Here is a 26,753-nt window from a genome sequence, read left to right on the forward strand (position 1 = left end):
AATTCCACTTATCTTTGTATTTAGCACTTATCATTTATTTTACTTTTTATGGAGAGGAAAAATACAGCATTATTTATTATTTTAGTGACTTAAACCTACCTATATTTATTTTCTGGACTCTTATTTGCATACTTCAAGTAAAAAACACTCTCAAGTTTTCAGAGAAATGTAGTTACTATGAATTCATAGGTTTATATGTAAGTAAATGAACAAAACAATAAATAAAAGTAATATAAAGAGCTTAGAAGATTGAAGTTGAGGGTCATAATATATATGCTTCATTTGCATAATTGACCCAGCATGTCTGTTCTCACTGATAATAATGAAGCTTCGTAAAAATTATCTAAAGTTTATCAACAGGGTCACTAGAGAAGCATTGTTGCTCTTAGCCAGAGAAGACAACACTAGACTGTGGAAATAAATTAACCCTCAAAGCTCAGTGACTTAAAGCTAAATTAAACTAAAAAAGCTCTCTCTTAGTGTGACTGGCTCCCTCTATCTTATTTATGGCTATATCATCAGGAATACTTGGCTTCCAAGATAGCTAGGGCAGGGAAGAGAGGGCTGGGTGTTTCCTTGGACATTTTTTAAAAACTCTGCCGCACTTCTGCCCACTAGAATGATTAAAATGAAATCTATGGCTCCCACCTAGCTGCAAAGGAATGTGGAAAGAGAAATTGGTGAACACGGCTAAAGCCTTAATCTGACAGTGACACAAAGTCAATACTGTTCTCATACTTACTGCTCCTTCCACCTGGGCCCTTCTTCCCTCACCCACAACTTGTCTTCACTATTACCTGAGTGCCATAACCCCTTTGAAGATTTGTCAGCAATATTAAGAAGAAAGAGGAAGGTGGGGGATGGGGAAGGAGGAGGAGAAGCAACTATATAAAAATCAGAATCATTATTGCCTTTTCTCTAGATGCCCACTGTTATTAGCCTGGCCTGACTCCAGCCTTGCTGCATAATCATTCAATAACTAGTACCGTATGGCTTTTAATCTTCTTATGGGATGGTTCTCCTCTGACTTCATGAACAAGTGAACCCATCCTTAAAGTCTTGCCCAGATTTCCATGACTTGAGAAGCCACCCTGGATTTTTGAGCTGAAAAGAAACTACATTTCCCATTCTCTTGATGACATGAATTTTTTACTACTTAATAACTGTTTAGATTGTTCCACACATTTCTAAGAGTTCTCTTCACAACTGAATTGTAAACATCTTGATGGATTGTAACCTGCCCTATTCATTGCTATATTCTCAATGCATAGCAAAGTACTCGGTATTTAGAAGATGCCTACTAAGAATTAACTTACTGAATTAATTAACCCATTAATCATGATCTTCATATTACTCAGCACAACATCCTGTACACAATAGGCTCTCAATGAGCTTCTAAAGATTGATTGATTCTCCTTTTAAAAATTTTAAGATGAAACAATGTCCATGGTTGCCTTTTTTTTTTTTAGCTTTACTTATAAATGGTATTTCTTTTCTTTTTCTTTTTTTGTATTTATTGATTAAGGTATTACATATGTATCCTTATCCCCCCATTCCTCCCCACCCCCCACTCATGCCCTCACCCCTCTGTTGTCTGTGTTCATTGATAAGGCTTATATACATGCATATAAGTCCTGGGGGTAAGGGGGAGAGATCAACCATGGTTGGCTCTTAAACACATTATATAATATCATTTTTTGTTGTATAAATTTTATTTACTTGTAATGAGTGCAAGTTCTTGGAAACTTTACCATGATTCCCCATTCTAATTACATGCAAGTAGGAACTAGAAGAAATTTTGGGAAATTCTAGTTGTACTTAGAGAATTGTACAAATAACAGAACAAACAAAACTTAAATCAGACTATATTGCATAAAATATGGACCATGCTGGTAGGTGTTTTTGTGATTAAATCCCATGAGGTTACAGGTCTTATAAAAATGATATAAGAACTTATGATTCAAGGCAATTTTCTTGGCCTGAAATTTCTTATTTATTTATTTTTCACCAAAATGCACTAAATCTTATCAAACATAAAGTTGGTTTCTAGTCATTTGCTTATATATGGTGTGTGTATTCTCTTCATATTTAGTATTTATGTCTGGTGTTGTGTGGAAAACTATTCACTCCTGACAGTGTCTAAGAGTCCACATAGTGGGGACATTTAAGCTCAGTCTGGGAGGACTTATCTGTAAAAACCAAATGTAGTAGACTCAGTTTATCAAAGAATTTTGCTAGTGAGACTTGACAAAAAATAACACACATGTTGATGCTGACTTTGTCAGGGTTACTGTTTAGCTGCTGGAGGATTCATTGTTTTAAATCTGATTTTTTTTTTTTACTTTTTAAATAGAATTAAGAGAGAGAGAGGAACATTGATTTTTTGTTGTTGTTTATTTATGCATTCATTGGTGGCTTCTTGCATGTGCCCTGATGGGGATCAAACCCGCAATCTTGGTGCATCAGAAGGATGCCCTAATCAGCTGAGCTACCGAGCCAGAGCTGATTCTTAAACCAATAAGTCATACTCCACCTGTGCACAAATTGAAAGAGTAATGATAATAAAATAAAGATAAAGCCATGAAAAAGCCTGTCTTTTCTGAAGAATTTTAATTCTTCAGAAGTAGCAGATCTCTTGTCTGCTACTGACTCCTTGTCTGTTTTCATCTGTAGACCCGGTCAGCGGACATGAGGCTGAGATCTATAGCTTCCAATGCTGCTAGAATAATTTCCTCTCCAGGGATGACTTGGAGCCCAGTCAGAGTCATAGGGACTTTGAAGGCCATGCAGTGGCTGCACTCTGCTGTCTCTAACCAAAGAATAAATTCTCATCAAAGTCAGGGAAGAGTTTATCCTAACCTTAAAGTCTTCCCCCCAAAGGACCTTCCTTTCCTTGAGAGTCTGCTGCAACTTTAGACAGTCCCCACTTTCTTATAACTCACCCTGAGCTCTCCTACTCCATATAAACTCATGGTGTTTAGCTTTCACAAGACAACTTACATTCATATGAAAGGTACTCATTCCATCATCAGCTTAAACATTCTCTCTTCTCTTTATTATTTTGATTTTACATTAAAGGCCATTATGCTTCCCTAAATTTTTGTTTGTTTGCTTGCTTTTCCCCAAATCCAGCTACGGTACTGCACTTTCTGTTGTAATTAATGCTATTTATAAATTATTGCGCTGAGTGAAGATGCTGAGTTTAATACTGATGCAAATGGATGGATCAGGAGGAAATGAGTGCCGAGAATAATTTTTCCACAGGTGGGAAAGTAATATTGCTGCTTCTTTTTGTGAACCATGACCATTTATCAGACAACTGGCCAGGTAGGAAAAGATGTATTTTCTATGAAAAACAAAGTAGCCCTGTGGACATCATACTTTCTATGATTATTAAATAACCTACAATAATATATTGGAATGTTACATATAACATTTTCCCCAATAATTTTAATTTAAGTGGTTTTCACAGTAAGAAAATAAATAATTGCTCATAGAGAGAAAGAAGGATTGTATAAGAGAAAGAACAATAATTTTAGTGTTGAAAGAACTAAGTTGTAGTTCTAGAGATAGATATTGATAGATATGGGTATAGATATGGATATAGAGATAGAGATACATATAGCTACAGATATCTATCTATCTATATATAGATATAAATATAGATATAGGTACAGATGGATAGATATATCTATATAAACAAGCATCTATTGATCCCCTATCATGTGTAATGTGCCATGAATTTTCCTAGAAACATATTTAATCTTCTAAACTTATTTTAATCCTTACAATAGCCCTCTGTGGTAGTTGTCATTATAATTCCCATTTTACACACAATAAACCAAAAAAAAACAGAGAAGTTAGATGTTTTCTCAATGTCATAAAACTAATGTGTTGAAGTAAAGAGCATGGCAGTATCATGTATTCTGTCCTCATTCCACAACATCAAAAATACCTATTGCTATTACCTATAAAATAAGATGTATGAATTCAATGTCTGAAACTCTCCTCTTTGATTCTTTTTAGCTCAATTTTCTATGTCAGTACTTTTTGGGACAAAATACCGGAAACTCCTTTGTTCCCCAGTAGACCAGTTTACAATAATGCCCAGTAGCTTGCACATCTATTCGTATAGATATTATTTGGAGGCCTAGATGACTGCATGAACAAGTTAGGATATCGAGGCAGCTTCTTCCACACATCTACATTTTTGAAAATGCTCTGTAATAGAATGTTCACATTGTCTCACTCTTTAACTTTAAAAAAAAATACAGTGTACTATCTCATTGTCTCAAATACGTGTGCTCCTTGATTTATAGACATGGATGGAACAGCCTTTACTGCTCAACTCCTTGTCCTTAGCCAACCCATAGATGCATGCTTGTGGAATACAATTTTCTGAAGTCTGTACACTGAGGAAGGTACTTCTGTTACCTGGATCACTGAATTGCTTATAAATCAAAGTAACTTCAAGAGGGCCATCCTTCCAGTTATGCCGTTGAAGAGGCTCAGATTAGCACTGCTGCACGTGCAGCACATTAGAAATAGACTGCTGCTTTTGCTGGACATATTACTAATTCTCAGATGACTACTTTTTAATTTCCCGTACATTTCAGATCTACTCCCCCCCTTAACAGTATTCTTTCATCACATTTTTCTTGTCTTTTTCAATAACTTGACCATTACGTTTGTCTTTTAAATGTGCGGTTAACATAGTTCTCGCCTCATCCTTTGATTGTATTGGCGATTGGCCTGAACCAGACTTGACTCAGTTGTGAAAGACTTGCTACAAAATGGACCTTGTCAGTTTAATCTCTCTAATAACAGTTGTTGTGTGTTTTTTGTTTGTTTGTTTGTTTGTTTGTTTTTTATCTGCTATTTCATTTTGTGTTTAGCGCCACTAACCCTTACTTTTTGTTCAAAGACTTAGCTGATCCCTCCCATCTAAGGTGTGAGCTAATGTCTGGATCACAGTCTTTATTTTCCCTTCAACCTTTTCTCATGTCATCCCTCTTTTTTTTTCATATCCTCCCTGATTTCTCTTTGCTAAAATAAATAGCTTGCCCAGGATTTTGCTACCCAAGAGAATATCCAGCTCTAAGTGATTTAAGAAAGTCTATATATTCTTCCTATGACACTTCTATTTGGACTACAGCCATTTTCTTATGTGGAAAATTGTCGTGTAGGTAACCAGGGAAGTAACTCCCCTTTTCCTTTGTGTTATGCTTTTTCCTATAAACGTACACACTCAATATGATTGGATATTTGTTCAGTCCCTTGCAGTTTGGAAAGCACTTCCACTAACTTGAACATAGGTAATCATCATAATGACACTTTCAGGTTGGCAACGATATGCTGCTATCCTTGCTTTATAGATGAGAAAACAGGCTCAGAAAATTAAGCAAATGACCTAGGGTCATATAGCCTGCCAATGGCAAAGTAGAAATTCTCTTATGACTTTTTTACAACAGATTACAAAGGCTGAAATGATCTGTCATGTTGAACTGAAAACGGATGTCTCCAGCCCTGACCAGTTTGGCTCAGCGATTAGAGCATTGGCCCTCAGACTGAAGGGTCCCGGGTTTGTTCTGGTCAAGGGCACATATCTCAGTTGCAGGCTCGATCCATGACCCCGGTCGGCTGTGTGTGGGAGCAATCAGTCAACGTCTCTCTCTCTCACATCCATGTTTCTCTCTCTGTCTCCCCTTCCCTTCCACTCTTTCAAACAAACAAACAAACAAAAAATTCAATGGAAAAAATTCTTGGATGTGGATTAACACAACAAAAACAAACACAAAACAAATATTTATGGAATCTGGCTTGATATTGGGATAAACTGGTTCATTATTTCAATCCAAAACAATTTTTCAAGAATAGTGTTGAAATTTAAAATATAAGATTACTGGACAGGGTTATTAGTCCTTATCCAGGGCCCCTGCAGAGGCAATCAGGACTCAAAACAATCTCCTGTTTCTATTTTGCCTTTTTTCACCCAGGCATATTACCTTTCATTGTCTGATAATATTAGAGGCTGTAACATGTGCATGAAAAATGTTTATGGAATATAAGCCTTCATAATGTTATTTTATGGGTAGCTTCCTTGGGAGATATTTAACTACTATTGGCTTTTAGAATTATAGCATTGCTTTTAAGAGTTTTAAGAGAATTTTAAAGTGTTTTGGGAGCATCACTAATTCAAAGCCTACTTTATTATGCTTCAAAATAGATTCTATAGCTCACTAATTTAAAATATGAACTATATATTCTATAATAAAAATAAAACGAATATTCAGTGTAGTATTTAATTTTTAAAGTTAATTACTGCATATTCACACCTTTTTTATAACTCTTTATTGTCAAACTGTATATATCAATGTTGGGGTCAATTGGAAAATCATTTGTAAACCCCAATGGTATCTGAATGCATAATTTTAAAAAATGCATAATTTTAAAAAATTATATCTCAGTAAAATACATTAAATAACATAATTATTTTATTTTATGATACAATTATTGTTGCTGGCACTTTAAATGAAATTTAAATTATTGCAGAGGACTCTAATTTTCTCAATAGGAAGGAAGGGAAGATAATTGAAAGTTAATGAAAATAGAAAATATACACCTCCATGCAAAGTGTTTATAGCTATTGTTTGTCTGAGTGGTTATTTAGTAAATTAACTTAAGCTCTCATTTTAACAAATATCTCTTAGGCATGTACTACTATGTACCAGACCCTCAGGATATAAAAAATGGATGCTCCCCACCATTAATAAATATATTATTCTGATACAACATGCTCTGTGTAAAGAATGAGATGTATGAACAATATTGTGGGAGCACCAGTGGAATACAAGGACTCATTCTGATTGCACTAGCAGTGGCTTGAGGTATTTTTTGGAGAAAAAATAGAGAGAAAAGGTGCCATTGAAGCTGAAGGATGAGCAGGAAGGTCAAACCTGATAAAAATGGAAAGAACGTTCGATTTAAGTTTACACACACACACACACACACACACACACACACACACACACACACACAGTATGTCCAGGGCACTCAAAATCAAAAGAATTATCTTACTACAAGATTTAGACATTTTTGTCCTGGATCAATATATCTGTAATTTTCCTGATCTTCAGTGACTCATCAGGGAAGCAAACGAGTCTTTCCAGCTCAGTTCTCACATCAGCAGAAGGAAATGAGGGGACTGGGGTATAAATATCTCTTTGGTTTTCTCTTTTTGTTATTGATGCTGTGGAAGTCAAATAAATGATTGCAGGTGATTACAGTTATCAGTTTACCATTCACTTTGGTTCAAGAGTCTGTTGCTGAATCGTCCTTTTCAAGGCGAATTCTTCCATGTGAGTGTCCGTGGCTGGGAACCACTGTTGGATTTCCTTTTCCTTGTCACATCCATCTGCCCCTTGTGCTTACAGGGCAAGTCTTAGGATATAAGCTTGTGGCTGTACAATATGTAACATAAAGGAAAGGCGGGATGGGCTGGGTCAAACAGTGTGTCCACAATGCTGCCTGTTGAATGTGTTCCTATTTATTTGGATCTTTACAGCAGCAGAGAGAAGATGTTTTTCTCTAATAATCCTGAAGGGATTCTTAAATTGGAGATATAATGGAAGTAAAATAATTATTTAAAACTGAAAACCTATACAATTAACTGAGATAAAGTGATATATGTATTTTATTTATTTTTTTCTTCTCATTTTTTTTTATTGTCTTAAGTTTTACATATGTCTCCTTTTTTCCCATTGACACCCCACCCCCCACCTCCAGCCATTCCCACCTCGGGCAAGCCCCCACCGCTCCAGGGTCTTTGTCCATTGGTTATGCTAATATGCATGCATACAAGTCCTTTGGTTGCTGTCTAACACCCCCTCCCCCTGCCATTTGTCTCTGGATCTATTCTTGTTCATCAAATTATGTTGATCATTATATCCCGCATATGAGTGAGATCATGTGATATTTATCTTTCTCCGACTGGCTTATTTTGCTTAGCATAATGCTCTCCAGTTCCATCCATGCTGTTGCAAATGGTAAAAGTTCCTTCTTTTTTATAGCAGCATTGTATTCCATTGTGTAGATGTACCACAGTTTTTTAATCCATTCATCTGCTGATGGGCACTTAGGCTGTTTCCAGATCTTAGCTATTGTAAATTGTGCTACTATGAATATAGGGGTGCATATATCCTTTCTCATTGGCGTTTCTGGTTTCTTGGGATATAGTCCTAGAAGTGGGATCACTGGGTCAAATGGAAGTTCCATTTTTAGTTTTTTGAGGAAACTCCATACTGTTCTCCACAGTGGCTGCACCAGCCTGCATTCCCACCAGCAGTGCACAAGTGTTCCTTTTTCTCCACATCCTCTCCAGCACCTGCCGTTTGTTGATTTGTTGATGATAGACATTCTGACATATTTAACAAAAGAAAATAGATGTAGAAGTTTTAGGAAACTGTCCAGTATGATTCTGGTATAAGGATTCCTGGTTAGTTAAGAACCTGTGAAAAAATTGCTTCAAATGTGACTGCCATGGGTCTCAATTCTGACCCAGGCTGGATTATTGCTCCTGTGGCCTTGTCCTACATCCACTGATGCTGTCCTGTGCCCAATAGTAGTTCTACCCCACCCTTATCTAAAATGTGCTATAAATATCTTCTATATTTTTCACTAACTATATCACATAAGCTTTCAAATAACTTGCTGGTGTTAATCATGAGCCCAGGAGTTAGTCGTCTTTCTCACTTTGCCTCTCTGTGACCTTTGACTCCAGTGTGTTGCCTGCAGTTCCATTTAGTAACATTCCATTGGGGTGTAAACTGACCATGGCTTGCCCCTCATCCTCTAACCAGAAGTTTTTACACCATGACACTTTGGTGGGTTTCACCACTGAGCATGCATCTGGTGTTAGAATCTTACGATTTCTACCCAGTTCATGCCCACTGTGTGTGAGCACCCAGGGAGTTCTGAAACATTGGGCCTCCCCTTACACTGTGATCGAGGGAAGAGCAAACCAGCAACCAGATCCCTGACAAACCTAAATGGAGAATGTATTCACCAAAGTCTCATTGTAAGCCATGTGTTCGTGTGCTTAATTTCCAAGTGTAGGAAAGAGACAGGCCTGGCAATACCGTTTGTGTAAGAATCATGGTAGACACTTAGCTGGCCTGCTGACTTTCTCCTTTTTCATCCACCCTGGTTCCTTTCCCTATGATGACATGTATGCTCAAACAGCTCATCCTAGTTATCATACCGTTTTCTTTCCTCGAAAAGTAGCTCCTATTAGGGGCTTACATAATGTTACGTAAGAAATGTGTTTTTCTTGCTGTTACCGAACTCAAGGAATTCGTCGCTTGGAGTGCCCTATTTAAAAAATGAGACTTTGTTGTCACATGTGTGGACGGTTATGGTGTAATGTGCGTGGTGTGGGGTGGAGAGCGATCCGTTGGCAGCCCAGGAGGGCCCCGGGGGGGCTCTTTTCTGTGGAGGAAGCCCAAGTAGGGGGCTCCACGCAGTATCCTCACTTCCTGATGACAGAGCCCAACAGAATTTGGAACCGTGTAACCAGGCAGCCACATGCCAGAGAAGGCCTTGCCAGCTCACTTGAGATGCTGGAATGAATAGCATATTCTCCTGTTCCTTCCTGTGGTCCCAAGATTGTGGCTTAAAAAAAAAATCACTCACTGAGAGCCCGTTCGAATGCTGCAGATGTTGGTAAGGTCTCACCCCAGACTCCTTTGGCACTTTTCTCTAGGGGACCCAAATCAAATACAGGAAGGCCAGGAGCAGTCCAGTTTAGGCTAGACCAGCCGTGGGCAAACTACGGCCCGCGGGCTGGATCCGGCCTGTTTGAAATGAATAAAACTAAAAAAAAAAAAAGACTGTACCCTTTTATGTAATGATGTTTACTTTGAATTTCTATTAGTTCACACAAACACTCCATCCATGCTTTTGTTCCTGCCCTCTGGTCCAGTTTAAGAACCCATTGTGACCCTCGAGTCAAAAAGTTTGCCCACCCCTGGGCTAGACCACCCCTCTGATCTCCCATGGGCAGCTCGATGTTCCCTGCCCGTGCGTGTGTGGGGGGTGGGCCTGTCCCAAGCAGGCGCAGGCTGAGAATGGGTCACAAGCTTAGTGGCTGGTCATGTTCACACCTCAGGTCAAGGCTGGCTGGGTGGGTGTGGAATGTGGAGCAGGGCCCTTTTGCCTGAGGTTTATCCTGAGCCCTGGAAATGAATCTTATTTCACCTGAGTGGAGGTCTGTGCAGACACAGGTTCGCACCTGATCTGGAAGTAGAAGGTCCAGTGGGCAGAGGTAGCAGCAACTAAGGCCAAGCATGGCCGTGATGCCTCCGGACAGGCTGCCGGTCACTATCTACAGAGCTCCACCCTGGGCATCAGTGAGAAACACCCGCTCTATGTCCCTGAGCCACCAAGTAAAGCCAGGGCAGCTTGGGGTGTAAGCACTGAGGGTTCCCCAGAACCAGGGCTCAGGTATGGCCAGGAAAGGCCTCTTGCCCAGATGCTGCCCAAAGATCCAGCCCGGTATTAGCACGCAGCTCAGCATTTCAGTCTCCCGCCTTCACCTGACTGGGCCAGAGGACCTGGGTTCCACCCCTCTGAGGCTCCGGTACCAGCTCATAAGTATGAGCCGGCTCCAGCTGCAGTGCCTATCCATTCTGAGAAGCATGGTGAGGTGCAGAAGCCAGTGCAGAAGGAAAGGCTGATCTAGAATCTGAGGCGTTTCCACTGCCTACTGTCCTGCTAGCTCCAGAGGATACTCTAGAGCTGCAGCCAATACCAACGCTGGTCCCTTCTGCAGATGTGGAGCAGGTCCTGCAGGATCCTCTGAGCTGGAACAGGACCAGGCACCAAACCCAGAGAACAATTTCCTGCACCTGCACTGGATCATGGCGAGAACTCAAAGATGGCACTGGAACCAACAGCCCTGAAGGGAGAGCCATCACCTGCACCTGTATCGGCACAGGCTCCTGCAGAAACGCCGAGCTGGTCCTGGGTGCACCAGTCCTGGAGATTGAACCTCCCCCTGCACTTGCACTGGAACCTGCATTACATCCTGAGCTGGTGCTGGTCGCACCACCCCTGGCAGCCGAGTTTGCTCTGGAGCCCTACTCAATTCTAGCTGTGGTGCCTCTTCTTCAACCTGCTCACCCACCACATCTTTCTTTTTGAGCTCTATTTGTTTTCTTGTGAATTTCTGTTTTGTTTTGCATTTTGTAGTTTTAAATAAATACAGTAAATTTAAGGTTTTATTTCTGTTAATGATGCTCCATGTTATGTGTCCACAAGGATATGCAAATTAGTACAATAAGGAGATGCCACTACACACTTATCAGAAAGGCCCAAATCCACAACACTGACAAATCCAAATGCCGACGAGGATGCGGAGGAACAGGCGCTCTCATCATGGCCAGTGGGGATTCATAATGGCACTGCCAGTTTGGCAGACAATTTACAAAACTAACAGACTCTTAAAATACAGTCCAGCAAATTGCACAAAAGAGTTGAGAACCTGTGTCCACTAAAAACCTGTACACAGATGATGTTTATAACAGCTTTATTTAAAATCACTAAAACTTGAAAACAACCAAGAAGTGTTCAATAGGATAATGGATAAACTATGGTACATTCATATAATAAAATATTACATATAACAAAAACATTCAACATTAGAAATAAATGTTAGGAAGCCACGAAAATACATGGAGGAACCTGCAATGCATTTTACCAAGTGAGAGAAGCCAATCTGAAAAGGTTGCATGTCATATGATTCCAACCATATGAAATTCTAAAGGTGAAATTGTGGAGAGTATAAAAAAGATCAGCTGTGGCCAAGGGGTATAGGGGCAATGGGGGTGTACATGGTTAGGATAGAGGGTTTTTAGAGCAGTGAAATACTCTGCATAACACCCAATGATGGACACATGTCATAATAGTTTCCCAAACCCATAGAATGCACCACTTCATAAGTAAACCATACGATAAACTATGAACTTTGGGTGATCATCATGCTTTAGTGTAGGATCATCAGCTGTAACACATGTATCACTCTGATGTGGAATGTTGGTAATGGGAAAGGCTATGCAACAGCGGGGGAAGGAGGGACATGAAAAAGCTTTCTACCTTCTCAATTTTGCTGTAAACCTAAGAAAAAAGGGGGTACAGAACAGACAGCATGTTCACAGTTACCAGGTGCACCCTTTGATGTATGGAGAAACTGAGTCTCAGAGAGACTAAATAATTTACCCAAGTACGCACGTAATCTACTTGACCTTCAGACTCTGTCCTATGGCCAACCACACTGGTGAAAAGCTTAAAATAAGGACGACTGTGCCTCTCCCTTGATTTATGCATTTGCTGTGTCTCAGGAAAGCCTTGCATTAAGTGAAAATCTGAGTCAAAACCCCTATTTTTAGCATTATCTAAAATTGAAGCTACATTTGGTACTAAAATATGAGTTCTGGAAACAGCGTGTTTAATACAGCGAAATGTGAAATTGATCTTGAGACAAAACTTTTATTTCTCCTTTCCTTTGTGCAGACTGTTCAGATGACTTAAAGAAAGGCTAAAAGGTTTTATGGTGAACCAATGCTACTTCAACCACAATCCCAGAGAACACTAGTTGGGACAAAATTAAGATGAGCGTTTTAAATGCTCAGAGAGAGAGAGGGACAGGTAAGGATGTGATTCCTCACAGGCTTCTTTATGAGGCACGTCCTGGGGTTCATGCAGGGTCATGGACAGCCAAGCAAACCCCAACTGGCCCAGTCCTCTCAACACTGACTGGCCGCTGACAGTATGGTCACATCTTCATAAGTGCCCCTGTCCTGACTGCTCTTGATTTCCTGGGCCTCTGTGGTCTCTGGGGTTTATACCCTCACCCTTCAATAGGAGTTCTGCTGCTACTTTTGGTACTGATTCTCAGAACATTGTCAAGGCCTGCTGCGACCTTTGTACGTTGACCTGTGCAAAGAGCTCCCTTCCCTGCAGTTCTGCCCTAGTCCCTTTGCTCAGGTCTAAATTTTCACAGGGTGCTACGTCATAGAACTGCTTTCACCCGATTTTCCATCACATAACTTTTTCTTAACACTTTGGAACTGGTCTTTATTGGTGTGTTTCTTTCTCTCCCTGCCCTGAACATGCAGCCTGTATAGGATAAAGGTTGCATGTTCAGGCTGGGTCCTTGACCAGGTTGCCTTTAGCTAATTCACATACCTCTGAGTGTTGCCTGCATAGATGAAGCCTGGTTATAGCCGTGGTAGGTCAGATCCTTTGTTTGTTTGTTTGTTTGTTTTTACATGTTTCTAGTATACAACATTCTAATGCAATATCTGCATAAACTACAAAGTAATCATCTCCTAAAGTCTAGTTACTAGCCATCAAAAAACAGGGAACACTTCACAAACTTGTGTGTCCTCCTTGTGCAAGGCCATGTTAATATCTGTATCTGTCCAGCTTTAGCACGCACTGCTGAAGCCAGCACTGTCAGATACTTGTGACCGCCACTTCATGGAGGGCCTAGTCCTCCTAGGGCAGGGGTTATAGTAGCCATCTTACTACTTTTTATGCCAACAACTTCCTGTTATCACAATGGCTTCTGAAGTGGCTTAAAAAATATCTGAAGGAATGTACTTCTTTATAACAACAAAAAAGCCTAGAGTAAGAAAGCCTATGGCTGCAAAGTTAGCAGAAGGAAGGAAATAACAAAGGTCAGAGCAGAAAAACAAACAAACAAACAAACAAACATGATATAGAGATCAGAAAAAAAGAAGCAAAGGTCATTGAAACTAAGAACTGTTTTTTTAAAAGGATAAACAAAATTGACAAACCTTTAGACTTAAGACAAAAAGAGAGAAGACTCAATAAAATCAGAAGAGCAAGAGATGTTACAACTGTTATCCCAGAAATGAAAATCATACAAGACTACCATGAACAATTGTACATCAACAAATTGAATATCCTAGAAGAAATACATTTCTAGAAACACACAACCTACAAAGCATGACTCTTGAAGAAATAGATAATCTGAATAGACCAATAACAAATAAGGAGGTTGAATCAGAAATCAAAAATCTCCAGATATTCAACTCCAGTTAAAAATAAATAAATACAAATAAATCTCCCACCAGGCCAGTGTGGCTAGTGGTTAAGCATCAGGAGGTCATGGTTTGATTCCTGGTCATGATTTTTGGGTTTGATCCCCAGAGAGGGGCATGCTGATCTATGAATGATTCTCTCTCATCATTGGTGTTTCAATTTCTCTCTCCCTCTCTCTTTCTTTCTGAAATCAAGAGAAATATATATATTTTAAAAATCTCCCAACAAAGAAAAGCCCAGAACCAGATGGTTTCCCTGGTGAATTCTACTAGACATTTAAAGACAATACCAATTCTCAAACTCTTCTAAAAAGTGAATAGCAGGGATACTCCAAAATGCATTTTATGAGGTCAGAATTACCCGGGTACCGAAGGCAGTAAGGTCACAAGAAAAGAGAGTAGAATGGTGGTGGTTGCCTGGGGGCTGAGGGCAGTGAAGAAGTGTGGTCAAAGAGTACAAACTTCCAGCTATAAGATGAGTAAGCTCTGGGATCTAATGCACCACATGCCGATTGTAGTCAACACTGCAGTATTGTACTCTTGAAACTTGCTGAGAGAGTAGATCTTACATATTCTCACCACACAAAGGAAAGGGTAATTATGTAAAGTGAGGGCGGTATTAACTAACACTACTATGATGTTCATTTCACAATATCTAAATGTGTCAACTCAGTACATGGTACACATTAAACTTACAGTGTCATATGTCAATTATATCTCAAAAGAGCCAGGAAAAAATAAAGCAAATTGCCATTTTAAAAAAGCCCAGGGTAATTTTTTTTTTTTAATTTGTCCTCCTACTGAATAATTCATTAATCTGTCTGTCATTCTTGCCCCAATACTATGCTGCTGGTTATCAATCCAATGTATGACCTGTCATTGTACACATCTTTTCCTTAAAAAATGAAGTTTACATTCATGTATTTGCCAAGCAAAAATTCCAACAGTATATAATTATACAAAACAAAACATTCTAGTCTCCCTTCACTTCCTCTCTAGCTCTCGCCTCCCTTCACAGAACTAACCATTTCAACAGTTGGAATAAATTTTCCAAGCATCTTCCTGTGTATTTACATATATACATATGTATGTCAGATGGAATAGATACAAATATATTAATTTACATAAACATATGTATTGTTCAATGATGCACTTTATTTATTTAGCCATATGCCTGATAGGCGATTATGTGATAAAACATAAATTTTTACCTCACTCTTTTTAAGAACTTCAAAGTATTCCATAATAGAAACCATGCCATTTTTTAAACCAGTTTCCTGCCATTAGATCTTTATTTGGTTCATATTTTTTTTCCATTCAAATGTAAAGCAATGAACATTATTGTTGTCATACATTGGTATTAGATCATATAATATAAAATTATATGACATACAGTTAAGGTATAATATAAAAAATATATGATAATTTTTCAAGATTAAAGTCCTACAATTGGAATTGCTGTGTCAAAGAAATATTCTATACTTCTAATTTTGATAGATATTGACAATTGCCTTCCAAATGGACTTTACCAATGTATACACCAAACACTGGTTTTAACATTTGCTATTATTAATCTAATTAATCTAAGGTTTTGTCAGGCCTACGAATGCAAATTTATATCTTTACATTTTAATTTGCATTTTTCTTATTGTTATCAAAGTTGAGTTTTTCTCATCTGTTTTTGTACACTTAATTTATTGGGCTATGAGTTTCCTGTTAATACTTGATGTCATGTTTCTTCTATTGAGTTGTTTGTTTTACTAATTTAATAAAGCAGTTAACATATTACAGATATTCATAATTTGCATATGTCACTAATTTAGTGGTGGTACTCAATGTTAAACAGTATATATCTATTGCTTATTTTTATATTTCTTCTTTATACATTTAGACACTAAACTCCATTAGTTTAGCATCCTTGTTATATATCTATCATTTTTAGTATATTATGTAGACATAATATATATTCTCTTAATATTGATTGTTCATTGATAATGGAGATTACAATGGCCAAAATAATGACAAGGGTCACCAGAAATGTGCTGCTGGGTCAATGCCAAGAGTGACACAGTCCTCTCTGGGTCAGCTGTGAGTTCTCGGGTAAATTATCCATCCTGAATTTATAAAACTAGAAAATGAAAGAAGCCTGTATATCCAGAGATATAACCAATTATTTTTGGTCTGGTCAGTCAATTCACTTATGGATTCATTATTTTATACACTTACTTATCCAATGATGTGTTTATCTTCACTAATTTTGTTTTGCTCCTTCCATCATATTTCACATGGAAAGGTATGTTAAACCAGAATATTTTCAAAATAAACTGTCAGGAAGTCACGTCTGAAAATGTTATTCCATACACTGCATGCAAAAGCCAACTAAAACATTTGGACACATCCCATTTGTCAAATCATATGTTTGGTATAGTTTTTAAAAAAAATTTATTTTATTTTATTTAATAAAACTTTTTTCACATACATATTTATAAGCAAGGGAATTATGCAGGTTTTGTGTTTAGATGTAAACATTTTTAAGTGAACAGAGTACTAGTTTTCTTAGAAATAAAAACTATATTCAAGATTCACACAAAATACAGTAACCTCCTTTTTCATATTTCAACATTTCTCTCTCTTCCAGTTAGCATATACACTCACTTCTAAAAGCCTTTATTCACTTATTTGCCAGATTTTGAGGTAACACCCAATGTGTTCCATTCTTAGTCATGTATGTTTGTGATTTGGAAAAATATGGTTGTCTCTAAATGATGTCTCATCCATCCTGTATATAGAGCAGAACATTTGAATTTATTTTCCCCTTTTATTTTGGGCGAGTGGCGAGTGGAGGGGTTGAGAGATGAATGAAAGTAAATGTTTCTCACAGAGCTACCCTTGGTGGTATGTGTGTGTGTTTCTGGTTTTAGCTAGAGAGCTAAATATCTATTATACAATCAAGTTAAAAGTTGATTCATCTTAAATTATAACATAATTTAAAGATATTTATGAATATTAAGATACTAAAATGGTCATTTTATAATAATAATGAGTAAAGAAATAATATTTTTGCATACCTTTATTTAGTAGGAAATATTATCAACAGAAAAAAATCATTGGTCCAACCAAACTTCTGGAGGTTACTCTTAATTGAGATGGTCTACTCCAATCATACTACTAAAAGTCTTTTAAATTTCTAAATAAATAAACAATTTATGAATTTAATCTAAATATGGGAAGAATCTTAGTTTTATATATGATAGTAAAACTGTAATTTATATATTGCATACACACTCAATTTAATGTTTATAATGTATAGTTAATGTCAACCATAATGTTGAAATATTAGGTTGTGATTAAGAAACCTTCAGTTTTAGTGCCTGGTTCTACAAGCTACTTTGGAAAACTGATAGATTGTCACACATCTTTTCTAGAGAAATTATTTTTTCCCCCCATCCATAAAATAAAGGGCTTAAATTCAGCAATATTCTAAATTCCCTTCTAGCTGTTAAATTCTACAAAGGAGTGTAATTTTACTATTTTAGATTATTACAAAGGTTTATAGTTTCATAGCTTTGCTTTTATGGCATCTTATTGGTTATACCTATGATTTATTCAGTGCAAAGTCCTGCTCAGGAATACAGCTCCCCGATTATAACATTGTCTCTATGAAGAGAGAACAATATGCTTTAGGATGAGCCTTTTTGATAGAATTTATATGAGCACATTATGTCAGAAATGGGGACTGCTATGTGTATTTCCGTTTCCTTCAGAGCTAATTCTTCCAATAGGGTCATTTGCTTTCTAAATTCTCTTTAAAGTGTATTGCTCTGTGGGAAATAATTACTAATCTTTAATGATTTTAACTCAAGTTCTAAAGTTAGTCTATTTGGGATCAAGATACAGGAACTTAAGTTTTGGGTGCCCTTTTCAATTTCCTTCTTGACATAAATGTTTCAATGGCACAGTATATAACATGAATTCTATATTTCTTTCTGCTATGCTAATTCAAGAGCTTTAGCACATGTGGCTAATTTTACTTTAGATTGCTTAATTTTTATAGTCTTGTTTCCTCATAATTTTAGGAACCCTTTAATGTAGCCTGAGCATGCATGTGAATATTCATAAAATAAGTATATGTTTGATGGGTACAGAATTTCTGTTTGGGATGATGAACATTTTCTGGAAATGGATAGTGGTGATTGTTGTACAACACTGTGAATGTATGCCTGATGCAACTAAATTATATATTTAACAGTGGTAAATTTTATGTTAGTGTATTTTACTAAGATTAAAAACAATCAGTATAGCAAGACCATTACATTCATTATTTCTGGAATTAGATTTGTAAATTCAAAGGAAAACACTTCCCTGGAAGAAAAGGAATCAGGAAATACTCCACATTTAATATTTGAGCCTTACTTTTTTATGCTGGATTCTAGATACCTAACTATCTATCCCCAAGCAAGTCTGCTGTAATAATTTGAAAGTAATATCTGTCTCAGGGGTACGATGACCTCTGTGGGTCTGTTAATTCCATATCCATATACATGTTTATAGTTCTTTCCTTAAAACCAGAATATTCACCTCTGTAATTTGTTAGTCTGGATATGAATGGAATACACAATTAGGGTCACTAGAGTGAGAACAGACCAACTCAGCAAGAATACGGGCATCCCCACAAGTTTGCAGAGCTTTCTCCATTGAGTTATTATGTATTATGCAATTTCCCTGTGTTTGTCAGAGGCTAATTATCACCTTATTCTCATGAGTGACGAAAGCAATATATAAATGAAGGGGTACAGAGAAATATGCAAAATTCTGTTCATGTGGCACTCTAAATTTGAAGATGAAAGTCAATTTGATATGGGGGAAATGTCAAAATCATAAACAAATGTAATCCTCATTAAACCCAGAACATACTTAGAAGTTAGTAGTTTAGGCTATGGTCCTCCTTTAGCACAGTGTGGTGCCTTCCAAGAGAAGAGGCTTTTGTTTAACTCCTGCAACACTTAACGCAATACATTCTCACTATACAACTGTCTCTAAATGTGCTGTTGTGGATCAATTTTGAGCAACATTGATCAACTTTATGTCATGTTTGACTGCTGTCTTTCTAGCTTCATTTAGTCTTCATCCTGCATTAAATGCCTAATTCTGTTTGGTGTTAGATTCAATAAAAATACAAACAATTGAAAAATATTCAAAGACTCTCTCCCTACTCTCAAGCACCTTTTTTTTTTGTAATTGGAAAGCTTGTGTTTTAAATAAGACTTGGGGAATAATTTTAAATTAAATGTGTGTTTTTTGTATGAAAGATAGAAAAAAATATGGCATTGACAATTCTCTTTAGTCTAAATTTCTTCAGGAAGTATGAAACAATAGAATGGACTAGGCTTAGGTAAAACCACAGTAGCAGATTACAACGGGGCAGCCACAGTGGGAGAAGCTTCCAGAATAAATACATGCATGCTACACAGAGAGTAACAGGAAATAAAAAGATAATGACATAAGTCATATGTCTGAGTTGAGTGGTGGAGAATTGGAAATATTTGTTTGCTAATCATTAAATAATTTAAGTGCTATAAGTATTTATCATTTATAAATGCCAGATAATTATTGTTTTTTTCTTTAATAAAAATTTAGGAAAATATTTGTACAATTTACCACAACATGCATAAAATTTGGTATTTGTATTTTTATAGGTAATATTTTAAAAGTTATAACGTAGATAATTAAAATATATTAGTTACCATAAATGGAAAATAGAATCTTAAAGAAGAAACAAAAAACTATAAAGATGGACATAAAAGGCATAATGAGAAGAAACTTCAAAGAGATTGAAGAGTATTCCAAAGGGTGTTTGATAGTAAAGTTAATGTTAAGGGAAATGATGGATAATTCAGAATATGATTGGAGGCATTGATTTCAATATCCCAGGACATGTTTTTTGACAGTACTTATTAACTAGTGGCTTTTTTGACTTTTATAGTGACAGTGTGATTTGCTATAGCTATTACATTATATTTTATTTGATTAGTCTGGTTGGGACAGGGGATGGAGAGATATCTTTGCTAAATTAACATAAAAAAACAAACAAAACTCCATAAAAGACTAAGTTATTTTATGGAATTCAAATAGGAACTGGTAGTTCAAGGAGTAAATTTTGAGTGTGCCAGTTGAAGTCAATTAAAAATCCACCATGAGGAATTTTGTCTGGGAGTTTGATTTCATCCCTGCAGCTTTGCTTAAGAGACTTTCCAGTCCTTTATGCCAGTGACTAAGTATTGCTTTCTCCAACAGTCTCATTCATTTTGCCATTGCCTTGAGCACTGTGGAAATCAATACAGTAGGCTCTCTATGTCCCGTCCTCAACACCTGTAGTTTTCTGTATGTGATAGTCTGAGACCCTGCAACTGCTTCTTAATCCCATAGCTATCCCGAGTCCCATTTGTCCAGTATAACATTTTCCACAGCAGCCGGGAACATTAAGCTACTGCTGTGGGTGGTAGAATATTGCCTTTTGTTAGCTACAGGGTGCAAGTGACCTTGGATGAGGTTATAATATTATTTTTGTTTTTGTGGGTGCTTTTTAGGATTGTATTGATCCAATTTATGAATGCCTTGACATGGGGTGGGATTGCTCTTCTCTCGTGCCATTTTTTTCCTTAGCTTGTTAGTGGCTTCCCTCTTGGTGGGAACAGAATTTAATCAGATAGCTGGCTGGGACTCCATTCTCTGAAAGACTCATGTGAAGGATATGGATTGTCTATAGGAAGAAAGAGAATTCGGCCATAGGCTCAGTTTGATATATTAACCTTAGATTCCATTCTCTCAGTTTGAAATCTTATTCTCAAAAATTGTTGTTTAAACAAACCCAAGTTACATTTAGAGTTAAATGCTACAAAAGATCAACCTCATAAGATTTGCAGAAGGTAGAAAAGATGGAGGCAGGGTATTTGAAACCTGTTTTCAGGACAAGAATATTTCTCAGAACACATCTTAATGTAGAAACAACACTATGTATATGATTTCAAATCTTTTATATTTCATTCAGTATATAAGAGACTGATTGACTGGCTGACCGGACGGTAGCTATGACGTTCACGGACCACCAGGGGGCAGACACTCAACGCAGGAACTGCCGAGCTATGGTGACTTGGCAGCTGTGGTTCTTGGGTGATGCACCCAGAACCAGAGAGGAAGGAGCCTGATTCTGGGGTGTATCACCCAAGAACCGCCCTCTCGCAATCCGGGGCCCCTTGGGGGATGTCAGAGAGCCAATTTCAGCCCGATCCCCACAGGCCAGGCTGAGGGACCCCACTGGTACACAAATCTGTGCAACAGGCCTCTAGTATTTATATAGTGTTCCCAGCACTGACAATATAGCTGTGGTGGGGGATTTGTGCATTTATGGGGCAGACAGGATCCCTTACCTCAAAGGCTTACCTTAGAAAGTGAGATGGAACAGCTAATTTAAAGTATTATAAAAAAGTGCTGGCAGCCTCACCTAGTCTGGGGTGGAGGTCAGAGAAAGCTCCCTCTAAAAATTATATTTAGATTAGAGGATGTGCAGACGGTAGGAGACTTTCAGGTAGCTTACATATTTAGTTCGGTGGTTTCTCACCATCTCTATCAAACCTAATCCCTCCCCACACAGCTTTTTCTACTAGAAATGCTTTTGGTAAATGGAGGATAAAAATGACATACACATTAGGAAACTACAAATCTTACTTTTCCAAAGTATTTTAAAAGTCATCGGTCATAGTAACATTAAAAAAAAAATCAATAGTGCTTTGAGATCTAGCTTAGTCTCCAACGGAGCATGTGACCTTTGGACATTATGCTTCTCATCTGCAAATGGTGACAATACCTATCTTTTGGATAGGTTGGCAAATTAAAGGAGATAGTGTATGTAACGTCCTCATGAAATACTTATTTATAATAGACAATTTTTATAGCTTTTCCTCTCCTTCCTCTACTGTGTAACCTTGCTTGGGGACTGAGGGACACTTAGTTCACTCTGTTCACATGTTTATTGTCTTAAAAGCCATTTTCTGAAATTCAGTGGGCCCTCTCGCAATCCAGGGCCCCTTTGGGGATGTCGGAGAGGCCAGCAGAAGACTTCTGTTAAAAGCATCAGCTCTTCCAGCAAAAAATCTCTCTCCTTAAAACATAACCATCCCACACTCAATAGTAAGGAAGTGAGTGTGGTTTATTTTGTAGTTAGCAACAAGGAGAAGGAGAGAAATACTAAGCTCAAGAAGAGTGATAATAACTTTTCTGACACTTACTCCCTTTCTGAAGCCAATATAATGTTTATCTTTATCTCCATTGATCTGCCCAATCAAGCAAGTCTGCAAGTTATAATGTCCTCAAATCCTAGTTCCTGTTCAAGAGACCCTTGTCGCTCTTCTCTCCCAGTCACACACTGTGGGCTACCTCTGAACTTTCAAAATACATTATAATTTATTTTTAAATAGAAATTATTTTAGAGCAGTTTTAGGTTTACAACAAAATTATGAAGAAGACACAGAGAGTTCACATATATTCCATGCTCCCACACATGCAAAGCCTTGCCTGGTATCAACCTTCCCACCAGAATAGAACATTTGTTAAAATTGATGAACCTACTTTGACACATCATTATCACCCAAATTCCATATTTTACCTTAGGGTTCTCTCATGTCATTAGATATTGTGTTATTTTTTAATGTTCATTGTATGGGTTCTGAAGGGTGAAAAATGACATGTATCCACTACTGCATTAGCATACAGAATAGTTTCATTGCTTTAAGAATCCTCTGTGCTCCACCTGTTCATCACTTGCTTACTGCTGGTGACCACTGGCCTTTTTCCTGTTGTTAGTTGGAATCATGCAATACGTAGTCTTTTCAGATTGGCAGTTTCACTTAGTAATATGCACCTTAGTTTCCTTTATTTATTTTTATCGCTTTACCATAGTTTATTTCTTTTTAACATTGGATAAGAGTCCGTTATCTAGATGTACTAGGTTTATTTATCCATTCACTTACTAAAGGGCATCTTGACTGCTTCAAAGTTTTATGTTATGAATTAAGCTGCTATAAACATCTGTGTGCAAGTGTTTGTGTGGACCTGAGTTTCAACTCATTTGGCTTAATACCACGGAGAGTAATTGCTGGATCATATGGCAAAAGGATGTTTAATTTTGTAAGAAATTGCCAAACTGTCCTTTAAAGTTTCTGTACCATTTTGTATTCCTACCATCAACAAATGAGAGTTTTGAGGACAGCTCCATATCCTTAAATGCATTTGGTATTGTCAAAGTTTTGGACTTGAGCCATTCTAATAGGTGCCCTATGGTATCTCATTGTTGTTGTAATCTGCAATTCCCCATTGATATATGGTGATTACCAATTCCCTAATGTCATATGATTATTTACTATTTACATATTTTATTTGGTGAGGTGTTTGTTCAGGTGTCTTGCCCATTTTTTAAAGAGGTTGTCTGTTTTCTTAATTTTGAGTTTTAACAGTTCTTTGATATATTGTACTAGTATAACAGTCCTTTATCAGATATATCCTTTGGAACTGATTTCTCTGAGTCTGTGGCTTGTCTTTTCATTCTCTTGATATCCTTCACAGAATAATTTTTAAAAATTTAATGAAATTTAGCATACCAGTTATTTATTTCATGGATCATGGTGTATTTACAATGTTATTGTCATACCTAAGGTAATCTAGATTTGCTCCTATGTTGTATCCTAGAAGTTTTAATATTTTGCATTTTACATTTAGGTCTGTGATTCATTTTTAGTTAATTTTTGTGATGAATATAAAGTTCAGATATAGATTATATTTTTGCATGTGTATACCAGTTTTTCCAGCGTCATTTGTTGAAAAGATTATAATTGTTCCATTGTATTGTCTTTGCTCTATTTATCAATTATCAGTTGATTGTATTTATGTAGATCTATTTCTGGACTCTAATTTATTTTTAGATGTTTGTTTCCTCATGTGTTGTGAGATTTATAAAGACTTCTATCATGTGTTAAACCTCTGCATGTCTAAGACCCAAATATAGGAACTGGATAAATATTTGCAATGTGAATCTCTCTATAAAATTAGAGAGAATATCCCTAGCCAGTGTGGTTCAGTTGGTTGGGTGCTGTCTCATGCACTGAGAGGTTGCCAGTTCAGTTCAGGTAAGTCAGGTTGCAAGCTAGATCCCTTGTGGCGGCGGTGGGAGGCAGCCAATCAATGTTCTCTCTCATCAATATTTATCTCCCTCTCCTTCTCCCTTCTTCTCTAAAAGTCAATTCAATATCTTTGGAAAAAATAGAGAATAAATTATTAATTATTCCATAGAAAATACAGACAATATAAAGTTAAGTTAAATGTGTTTTCTTAATGCCCTTGAAATTTGCCATGCAAATATGGGATTCTGTAGATCATTCCAAATTACCTGATCTCCGAGGGCACTTTTAATCTTATCTTTTCCCAGTCAAGATCCAAATTTCTTCAAAGAAGGATCTTTGGAATCTGTATTTTTAGTAAAAATCCCAGGTGATTTTTATGTTCAGCTACAATTAGGTAACATTCATGCATGTAAAAAGTAATTTCAAAGTTTGTGATCTCTAACATTGAATATAAATGCATACTACATTTATTGGGTTTTTTTTTATTCATTTACTTAGCAAACATGTACTAAGCTCTGAGCAGATTGGATACTATGCCTGGGAAGAAAAGGTAAATTATAGTACAACTGGAGGCCTGGTGCATGACATTTGTGCACTGAGGGAGGTCCCTCAGCCTGGCCTGCACCCTCTCGTATTCTGGGACCCCTCGGGGGATGTCTGCCTGCCAGCTTAGGCCCTCTACCCCCAGGGAGCAGGCCTAAGCTGGCAGGCGGACATCCCCGAGGAGTCCTTAGCGATGCCATGGAGGCAGGAGAGGTTCCTGCCACCGCCACTGCATTTGCCAGCCATGAGCCCAGTTTCTGGCTAAGCAGTGCTCCCCCTGTGGGACGGCACTGACCACCAGGGGGCAGCTCCTGCGTTGAGCGTCTGTCCCATGGTGGTCAGTGTACGTCATAGCGACCTGTCGTTCTGCCTTTTGGTCGATTTGCATATTAGGGTTTTATTATATAGGATATTAAAATAAGTGGGCAAAATAGAAGCATAAGGAAAAGTGTTTGGAAATATTAGGAAAGACTTAAGGAGTAGATAATATTTTATAATAACCTTAGTATGTTTTTCATCTGACTTTCTTCTGACTTTTCCTTAGCCTTAATTAGAAAGAATAGATGATCTAGTATTATTTGTTAAAATCCATTATCTCTGGCAATTGCAATTTTCTGTCAATGAGTATAACATTAATTACATCACTCAAGGTAACATTCTAGGCTTGACTAATTACATGCATTTCTGCTGAATCATATTGGCATTGTGTTGGTGACTTGTTGAAGATTTTTTTACAGTTGAATAAATTATTTGACTTCAAAAGGAAGGGAAAGTGCAATAAATAACATTTTAATTTAAATTACAATAAAAAGGGCTAGAAAAATGTTGTTATTAGGAGGAGAAGACATTTTGTTTAATTTTACCTCTTTAATGAGTTAAATTTTAAAAACGAACAAGGGAGAATAAACAATCTTAAAATAACATTTTAAAATGTATTTTCCCCATCACCATTTATCCTCCCCTATGCCCTCCTCTACCTCCACCTCCCCCTTCACTCACCACACTGTTGGTTTTGAAAATGGTACTTATTATTTATGATATATATTAATCTATCTATCTATCCATATATATGCACAACCACATATACATCCATACAAGCAAAGGTATTTACCAAAAATATTTTAATATTGTTCCATTTCATAGGCAAGAATATTCTAAATAGATATAAAAAGCATACATTAGCTATTTCAAATGAAAACAAACCATGGTTTTGTGAAAAGAATATAACATCAATAGCCTAGTGCTTTTTATTAAACTAGATGTTGGTACTTCTGGTTGTGTTACTAAACCTCCCTGGGCATCATTCTCCTCATATAGAAAATGTTGGCTGATTCCTGACATCCCCCCTGCTTAAAAGTTCTGTGATATAAGATCTATTCAGTGTGTATAGCATTATGCATACTTCTGGTCTTCAATAAGAATTTTGTTTGAGTGAATCCAAAACAACTAATACCCTACTAGCTGACTTTAAGGTTTCTCAAATGAAGATTTACTTACTGTTTGGATAGCTTCCTGTAGACTATATACATATATATTATGTACTAATTTTATTTCTTGCAGTCTGTATATATAATGTGCTAATCTTTTATCTGTATGCATTAGAAATCATAACATGTTTCTACATAGCCCTGTTGAAGAGGGAATGAGAACTGTGGTATAATTTTGTTCTGAATACTGAGTGGGGAAGTCTAAGGGTAAACTGTAATATTTTTAGGTAAAATTGAGGTGTTTCTTTTTTTAACCTGTGGGTACATAAAACCAAGTTGCGAAAGTCTGTATTGTGAGAAGAGGGGGTATTACTGCCACTAATCTAGAAAAGGTAAAACATAGGCAATATTTCAGCAGTGAGAAGGTGATGAAGATGTGTGTAAATTTCGGGGAAATTTCTTCCTCTGGAATGCCCCTTGTTCTTAAT

At 37.1% G+C, this 26,753-nt stretch overlaps 1 protein-coding gene and 1 pseudogene across 1 annotated transcript in view; one reads left to right on the forward strand and one right to left on the reverse strand.

Annotated features, from left to right (window-relative positions):
• The window catches only part of LRP1B (LDL receptor related protein 1B), a 1,379,523-nt gene that overhangs the window by 137,365 nt on the left and 1,215,405 nt on the right, over window positions 1–26,753 (forward strand). The window lies entirely within an intron of this gene.
• On the reverse strand, window positions 13,410–13,508 carry LOC118662306 (annotated as a pseudogene).

Source organism: Myotis myotis, unplaced genomic scaffold (assembly GCF_014108235.1).
Source record: "Myotis myotis isolate mMyoMyo1 unplaced genomic scaffold, mMyoMyo1.p scaffold_m19_p_8, whole genome shotgun sequence".
Lineage (NCBI taxonomy): Eukaryota > Metazoa > Chordata > Mammalia > Chiroptera > Vespertilionidae > Myotis > Myotis myotis.